At 45.2% G+C, this 7,383-nt stretch overlaps 1 long non-coding RNA gene across 1 annotated transcript; it reads right to left on the bottom strand.

Moving 5' to 3' along the window:
* Positions 1 to 5,244: 5,244 nt before the first annotated feature.
* LOC125946174 (uncharacterized) lies at positions 5,245 to 6,968 on the bottom strand. Its single transcript, XR_007467435.1, has 4 exons — positions 6,853 to 6,968; positions 6,623 to 6,754; positions 6,010 to 6,099; positions 5,245 to 5,298 (listed from the first exon to the last, which is right to left on the bottom strand). It is a non-coding gene; the product is annotated as an uncharacterized LOC125946174 (long non-coding RNA).
* Between the last annotated feature and the right edge of the window lie 415 nt (positions 6,969 to 7,383).

The raw sequence follows: 7,383 nt of genomic DNA, 5'->3' as shown, positions 1-7,383 counted from the left end.
CCACGATCTGTGGCTATAGATGTCGATGTAAACAAATGCACTGCTTAGATAATTTAATATAGAAGGTTGTACTCAAAGGCTCTTCAAATATATGAAATGTCTAAAGAATGTGTAGAGGAATACAAAAAGCGAGCTGCAACTGCAGAAATCGTCAACAATTCCAAGACAGTCGTGTCAACAGACGGAACTCGGTGTACTTTTATCGGGTGCACTGTTAACACAACAGTGCAATCAGGCCTGAAATTCTCACCTAGTAGTCGGCGAGTGCTGCGTGGCTTCCAGGAACAGCATGCTGCCTCGGAGAAGCCATAAATCATAAGTGCTATTCGTGAGACGCACAATTGAAGCACACTCAACATAGGCACAGCTACACAAAACAGACAAAAGCTATGGTACCTTTCCAAAATGTTTCCAGCGCAGAGGGCAGCAAAGGAAAATGAAAAAGGCCAATTACTTGTTCTCGACCAGTACACTGATATTTTGTCCTTGGGCACTGTTTCTAGAGTTACTGAAGGTTTCCTTGAGTAAGGCAAGTGCTATCCAGTCGACGTAAACCAATAGCTGTGGTTATCGCCGTCCTCTTTTCTGACCCTGATCTACTGGTGGGGCTGACATAAGATACTAACTAAACCGTGGCATCAGATTGTAAGTGCTGCAATCAACAGCACAACATCATCTAAATAATCCTTCATAAAGTAAGGCACAGTGTTTTTTAGTATGTGGAATCTCTTCATGCGCCCAATTACTTGTTCGACTCTGATGCGCCGGCAAGAAATTTCCCTCGATGCTGTCACTTCAGCTTGGGAAAGCTGGTTTTTCCCTTTAGTGTAGGCTGGGATCATAACCTTAACGCCTAGCACTGCAGTTCTTCTGTGACATTAAAGCCCCGGTCTGCCATGACTTCATCGCCATAGTCGAGGTACTTGGTGAAATCTGTCTGGAGAACAAGCTGCTTATCACTAATTTTGCCGCCCCAGCACTCCGAAATATACGAGATTAGCCCATTAGGTGTGATCCCCACCAGTACTTTTATGGTGTTGGAGTTCTTGTACTGGGACCAGGTTGTGCTCTGTGCCGTTGAGGCACTTGCCCTTTCAAGGCGAATCTCTGTGCTGTCAATAATTACTCGAACGTGACGAAACCTCTGGCATTGAAATATTTTCGGTTGCCACGCGTGAATTGCCACATCGTATGGCCACACAACGAGCCCTTTTAGCTCACTCACTAGTGTTGTGAGGGCACTTTCAAATATTGTTGACACATAATTTTTATTTATCTTAAAGAGATCCGCCAGAAAGCACAGGTGAATATCAAGGAGCAGCCTCATCAGCACGAGCAAGACCTGGTCTTCATGGCTCATCGTTTCCACAGAAGGGCAAGCAGTTCTATATACAGACACAACCCATGCAAATGTCTCCTTATTTGGCAGGCCTGTGTAGTATGCAACCTTTTCAGAGTGCCCGGCTATGGCAGCATAACCCCATGCAGCAGCAGCACCGTTCGCTTCTGAACTTCTTTTTGCTCGAAGGTCTCGAAGTTCATTTTCCATGATTAAATAGCGCTCCTGCAATGCATTATATGCTCGACATTTCTCCAGGTACTTCTCTTGCATGCGAGCCTGCAGGTTTCTTGAAAATCCACCGATGTGGTGGGATGGTGCAGGCAACTGTGCTTGTAACAATTGCATGCTCTCTGGCAAGTCGTTTGATGCCTCATCGTCTGAAAAAACAAGTTCACAATCAGTAGCCATTGGAGACTGTCAATATGCTCTATGTTGCTGATGAGAAACAGCTTTGAGAAATAAAGTGGCGCAAGCTGCTTGGTTAGCATGGTTAGTGCAGTTATTTGCAGGTTATTTGCATGGGTGCATTTGACATCAATGTGACCTGCGCAGCTGTGTGTGATAAAGAACAGCGAGAAGTAGGATTGCGAGAACAGTGATCTTGTTACGATAATGTCATCCATGGAGCCATCCTTAGTGCGTTAGAAGCAGTAGGACTTGGTTGTAAGATATATATGTGGGTGTGCAGCTACTTACAGAGATCATTCTATGGTGCACACAGAAAACGGCCCGACATTTGAGCATTACGGTAGCCGAGAAGTGCCTCAAGGCGGAGTGCTTAGCGCAACACGTTTCAATCTAAGCCTCATTGGATTAGTTGACAACCTGCTAAGCACCGTACGACTTTCCATCTATGCGGACGACATCTGCATTTGGGCATCAGGTGTAACACGACTTCAGCTTCGCGCTCGGCTTCAGAAGGCAGCCACAATGACATCTTGCTACCTTCGTCAACAAGGACTTGAAATTTCATGTGCAAAGTGCGCAATGCCACATTCACCAGGAAGCCGATGTCCGCTTACGGCATATCAATTAACGGACAACTTATACCGTACAGCAAAAGTCGCAGGTTCTTGGGTGTCGTAATTGACAGAGACCTGTCTTGGACTTCACACGTGAATTACGTGAAAAAGCGGCTGACTGCTATCTGTCACCTGTTGTTCCTTGCATAAAAAAGTTGGGGAGTATCTATACACGGTATGTTACAGCTGTACGTGGTGTTGTTCGTTGGATTCATGTGGTACAGCCTGCTTGCAATATACAACACCTGCAAGACTAACTTGCGTACGATTCAGAGCATTCAAGCCCAATCTCTTAAGATATGTTTTGGCTTACGTGCACATCTATACCGATGGATCGACTACGTCGTCCAGTTCTGGTGGTGCGGTGGCTATACCAACGCGAGAAATAACACTGCGGTTCAAGACATCACATCTCATGACCTCACAGCGGCAGAACTAACGGCTCTGCGTCGTCCACTGGAATTCATTGAGTCTGAAAGACCTGGAAAATGGGCTATGTTTTCCGGCTCAAAACCAGCATTGTGTATGCCGGTTTTGGTAATTTTTACCAGTGTTGGCATTGTGTATGCTCTGTGTTATATGTGCCGAAGGCAACAAGACACTTAATTGTGTTTCACTGCACATGTTCTTGCCTGAAATAAAACTGTACAGTGATTTGGTTTTTTGACTTTCCTTCATGGTTACAAATGTGCTATAACAATGCATGATATTCCAGACATACAAAGAGGTAACAAACACGCTGTATATATGCTACAAGCATAGAAAGGTTATCAAACCAATAATCGTAAAAGAAATGCACATTTCTACACAATGACTGAGCATGACATCATAGCTCACTACAAGTCAGCAACACACTATAGTGTTAAGTCAAGTAATTTAAAAAGGCTCTGAAACACATTTTCTTGAAACGTGAGCAACATGCTTTCTACCAACCAGCGTTTATTGCGCCGGTACTTCATGTGAGAAAGGGGAGGGAGTACTTGCAGTCGCATCGAAACATATGTCTCAAAATTTGGAGCGCACAAGCTTTTCAATGAATAGAAAAGTTGCAATGCTTATCAGGATTTTTGAAGGCTATGAATTGAAATGACAAATTAAATAGTCAAATGAAACTTGGTTATACCGCTGAGAAAGATAACCCAGTTACTAACAAGTGGCCAAGCATTTCAATGTTGCTGTGATGCAACTCAAGCTATTTGTAAGCATACTTTACTGGAATCATGCACTGCAGGTGTAATGTGGCACCAGGGTGCAACCAGCAGCACACAAGCACAAAGTGTTAACGTAATTGCAAGGCTGGAAAGATGCACAATGAATTCCACTAAAAAATATTGGTGCGCGAATGACAGATGTAAAAGATGCCAGTATGAAGGGCAAGCATGCATAGTCACTTCAATTGTGAGGAAAAACTAAGTCAAATGTAGGGGAGTTGCACACAGTTGCTCTTAGTACAGTAGTCGGATTTTGATGCAAGAATGCTATGTCATCATTGCAGAAAGCCTACACCTTCACGGACTACAAAATAAATAATATTGGGTGACATATAGCTGATCTGCGAAAACAAGCTCTTGTGCAGTACAACCACCCAAACAATATACATATACAATGCAAAGAGCAGTTATATGAGGCCTGCGTGGCATTTGTCATGTACATAGCAAAGTCGTCTAATGTAAAGCAACTACTGCTTACCAGTTCTGTCTGGTTCCATCTCGTCCTCTCCATCTGATGAACAAACAAGCAATAAATGAATTGATACCTCATTCAGCTCCAATAAGCTGTGTTATCTAGCAGCATCATAAGCACAATATCAGATGTCCTAAAACTAAAAAAAGCACACAAATTTTACTAGTGGCAAGACTTGCAGTAGGACATTTGTTTGCCCACTGAAACCTACAGATAACAATTTTGTATATGGAGCTGTCTGGATTGGCACCTGAGGCAACAAAGTGCCATGTGTGAAAGCTGGGCCAGTGCTCAAGGCAAAAATGTCGGTTAAACGCAGGAAAATTGAGTTAACTCGTTCCAGCACGCCTACCGCACTCGACTGCTTCTACTAGAGTAAGTGGACGTTGCTGCAGCAATGCAATATGTCTTCCCCAGCAGAAATGTTGCAGCATTCTCTAGTGAATCGCAGATAATCGGAGTGACACTTCCCTGATCTGCGAAAAGCTGCATCTGTGAAGTCAAACCACACGCGTCACACACATAGAAGGCAAAGAGCAGTCATGTCAGGTCTGCGTGACATTTGTCATGGCTACACATAGCTGAAAGCTTTGATGAAAAACAATATATGGCTTACCAGTTGGATCCGGTTCGATGTCTCCCAAAAACAATGTTGATGTGACAGCATCTCCATCGGATTCTGCCAAAAAGAATTGTGATGCAATAAGTTCAAACGAGCTGCAAGAAGCTGCGCTGTGCAGCAGCAGTACAAACACTGCAACACACGTTAAAAATGAGACAGGAACACAAATTAAAAACAGCTGTCTCGCTTGTCATCAGGACCCGAGGCAGCAAAGTGCCATGTGTGAATGCTGGGCCAGTGCTCAAGGCAAGAATCTCGGTTAAACGCAGGAAAATTGAGTTAACTCGTTCCAGCACGCCTACCGCACTCAACTGCTTCTACTAGAGTAAGTGGACGTTGCTGCAGCAATGCAATATGTCTTCCCCAGCAGAAATGTTGCAGCATTCTCTAGTGAATCGCAGATAATCGGAGTGACACTTCCCTGATCTGCGAAAAGCTGCATCTGTGAAGTCAAACCACACGCGTCACACACATAGAAGGCAAAGAGCAGTCATGTCAGGTCTGCGTGACATTTGTAATGGCTACACATAACTAAAGGCTTTGATGAAAAACAATATATGGCTTAGCAGTTGGATCCGGTTCGATGTCTCCCCAAAACAATGTTGATGCGACAGCATCTCCATCGGATTCTGCCAAAAAGAATTGTGATGCAATAAGTTCAAACGAGCTGCAAGAAGCTGCGCTGTGCAGCAGCAGTACAAACACTGCAACACACGTTAAAAATGAGACAGGAACACAAATTAAAAACAGCTGCCTCGCTTGTCATCAGGACCCGAGGCAACAAAGTGCCATGTGTGAAAGCTGGGCCAGTGCTCAAGGCAAAAATCTCGGTTAAACACAGGAAAATTGAGTTAACTCATTCCAGCACGCCTACCGCACTCGACTGCTTCTACTAGAGTAAGTGGACGTTGCTGCAGCAATGCAATATGTCTTCCCCAGTAGAAATGTTGCAGCATTCTCTAGTGAATCGCAGATAATCGAGTGACACTTCCCTGATCTGCGAAAAGCTGCATACACGCGTCTCACACATAGAAGGCAAAGAGCAGTTAGGCGAGATCTGCGTGACATTTGTCATGGCTACACATAACAAATTTGAAACAACTACTGCTACATGCTTTCATCTATTTCTGTCTTGTTCTCACCTTCTGCTTCCGATGACAAAAAAACGTATGCGATAATTTTCTTTGAGTTGCATGTACCTTCGTTATGCAGTAGCAGTATAAGCATTTCCCAAAATGAGAAAACACAAAATTGAACCAATGTGGCTGACTCAGTGTGGCTCGTCCTCAGTTTTCTGAAAACTATGGCTAGCATTTCTGAATAGAAAGCAATTAACTTACCTGCTTCAGCGTTCGCCTTGTCTCGGCTGGCATAAGCAGCATAGGCTGCTACAACGCATCCTGTGTGGGCCGCTGATCCGTGGTTAGAAGCTGCAAAAGTACATCAGTGAGCTGAATCGATGGATAACCTTTGGCGGTAACGGAGTTTTTGAACCATTGCCAACAGGGCGTACCTAACGTTCTATCATCGAGAGGAAACACTTTTGACAGCGATGTAAAGTCGAATTCTTGCGCATCATTAAATCATCATAAGCTGTCACGTTGCCAAGACAGAAACATCTAGATCGCTTGACCACCGCAGCAAACGATATGTATGCAGTTGCGAGACTGGGGATGTTATAAACACCACACGCCGTCATGCCTGCGAGGAGTCGCACATGTCGCGAATATTTGATGATGCCAGTCTTTCGATGTCTCATAGGTCCCACGAATAACAAACTTTAGATTTCATAAATGGGGGAAAAATGCCGCGTTATTTTATGTAGCGTGAGAGAATGCATTCCTTTAGGGCTGAGTGATAACCCGCCGCATACTTCAGCAGAGGGCACGCGAAATGTGAGCATTGCCGGCCTGCAGCTCGCCGCAACTGTACGACTTCGCAACCGCCACTTACCCGAACAACGTTTCCGCTTCAACGTCCGTTCGTATCTGTCGCATTTCTTTTCTTCAGCTTCGCGGTTAGCCTTCTTGAAGGCAAAAACGTTAGGTGCCCAGTCCGGGTGGTTCGGGAATGGAGACGGAGCGCCTGAGTTGATAAGATATAAATGCAGGGCACTGTAACAGTTGCACGAATGTAACAGTAGCGTGCCTAAAAGCTCTACGTAACAAGAGAATCTCACTTACCAGTGATGAAATGTAGGCCGCAAATCCTGCTGCTGTCCGAGGGCTGCCATTTTTCTCGGCGCACAGCTTGCACCCATGCCTTACGACGAGTGTTTTCTTTCGGAAAACGAAAAAAAACCGACGCCGCTGCCTTTCGCCGCGCGCTTGGTGCATCCAACAGCGCAACAACTAACCACCATGCTAAACGTGGTATATAGACGGCCGCAAAACAAAGCAACACCAGCGTAAAGTTGCGCTCGCCCAGACCCACTACACACTTAGCACTGAAATGTTTTGCCAACCAGCCGTAAACTACAACCACCCACGTGCGCGTAAGGGTCATGTGACATGACGTCATTCGTTCTGTGTGACGTACCCCAGGACAGATCTATTGAGTGCGTTCGCTCTCCGTGATAGCGCGCGTCCCCGCACGCTTCCGCTGGGGCGTACGGCGCGCAGCGAAGATTTTATCTATACGGAACCTCACGGCGACGGCGACGCCGATGGCAGAAATCCGGTTGAAGTGTCCATATAATTGCTATCGCAATAAAA

Source organism: Dermacentor silvarum, chromosome 6, assembly GCF_013339745.2.
Source record: "Dermacentor silvarum isolate Dsil-2018 chromosome 6, BIME_Dsil_1.4, whole genome shotgun sequence".
Lineage (NCBI taxonomy): Eukaryota > Metazoa > Arthropoda > Arachnida > Ixodida > Ixodidae > Dermacentor > Dermacentor silvarum.
This window is presented reverse-complemented; position numbering and strand designations above follow the sequence as displayed.